General features: G+C 44.1%; 1 protein-coding gene across 4 annotated transcripts in view; it reads right to left on the minus strand.

Annotated features, from left to right (window-relative positions):
• The window catches only part of LOC121513254 (NLR family CARD domain-containing protein 3-like), a 945,231-nt gene that overhangs the window by 117,534 nt on the left and 826,277 nt on the right, over positions 1-1,420 (minus strand). The window lies entirely within an intron of this gene.

Here is a 1,420-nt window from a genome sequence, read left to right on the forward strand (position 1 = left end):
AATCGTAAGGTCAGCAGAAAAATACCTTTGAGTTAAGAAGCTGACACAGGAAACTGTTGAGGAGATGTTAAGTGGGGCAGCACAAAGTCTGGTGCATGGGCTGGTGGGTCCTCATGGTCCTAGTCATTTAAGTGTTACATAGCATGTCTATATACAGTAAACCACATATAATATGAATCCATGAAACCTGGTTGAAATCAGAATGGTATTTTCTTTAAAATGGATATTCTACAGTTAGAAATGACAGGAAGGATGGTAAAGGGGGAGGTGTGATGACATTTGTACAGCATGGGGTTACGTATGATGTAATTAGTATAGGGAAAGATTATGAATCGATGGCAATCAGGATTTGGTCAGGCAAGGAGGATCTCACAATCATTAACTACTATAATCGGTGTAAAAGGATAGATCATGACACACTGAACTCTATTGGGGGTCAAGCACATGGAAAATGGTTTGGTGTGGGGATTTCAACGTGAAAAGCACACTATGGGAAAGTAGGAACACTGACACAAATGGGTCTGTTATAGAGAGTTTCATTGATGAAAAGGGGTTGATACACTATACTGCCAAAAGCATTCACTCACCTGCCCTGACTCGCATATGAACTTAAGTGACATCCCATTCTTAATCCATAGGGTTTAATATGACGTCAGTCCACCCTTTGCAGCTGTAACAGCTTCAACTCTTCTGGGAAGGCTTTCCACAAGGTTTAGGAGTGTGTTTACAGGAATTTTGACCATTCTTCCAGAAGTGCATTTGTGAGGTCACACACTGATGTTGGACCAGAAGGCCTGGCTCTCAGTCTCTGCTCTAATTCATCCCAAAGGTGTTCTATGGGGTTGAGGCCAGGACTCTGTGCAGGCCAGTCAAGTTGATCCACACCAAACTCTCTCATCCATGTCTTTATGGACCTTGCTTTGTGCACTGGTGCACAGTCATGTTGGAACAGGAAGGGGCCATCCCCAAACTGTTCCCACAAAGTTGGGAGCATGGAATTGTCCAAAATCTCTTGGTATGCTGAAGCATTCATAGTTCCTTTCACTGGAACTAAGGGGCCAAGCCCAGCTCCTGAAGAACAAGCCCACACCATAATCCCCCCTCCACCAAACTTTACACTTGGCACAATGCAGTCAGACAAGTACCGTTCTCCTGGCAACTGCCAAACCCAGACTCGTCCATCAGATTGCCAGATAGAGAAGCGCAATTAGTCACTCCAGAGAACACACTTTGCAAAGGTGGCATCCTATCACAGTACCACGCTGGAATTCACTGAGCTCCTGAGAGCCACCCATTCTTTCACAAATGTTTGTAGAAACAGTCTGCATGCCTAGGTGCTTGATTTTATACACCTGTGAACATGGAAGTGACTGGAACACCTAATTTCAATTATTTGGATGAGTGAGTGAATACTTTTGGC

This window comes from Cheilinus undulatus, linkage group 8, assembly GCF_018320785.1.
Source record: "Cheilinus undulatus linkage group 8, ASM1832078v1, whole genome shotgun sequence".
Taxonomy (NCBI): Eukaryota; Metazoa; Chordata; class Actinopteri; order Labriformes; family Labridae; genus Cheilinus; species Cheilinus undulatus.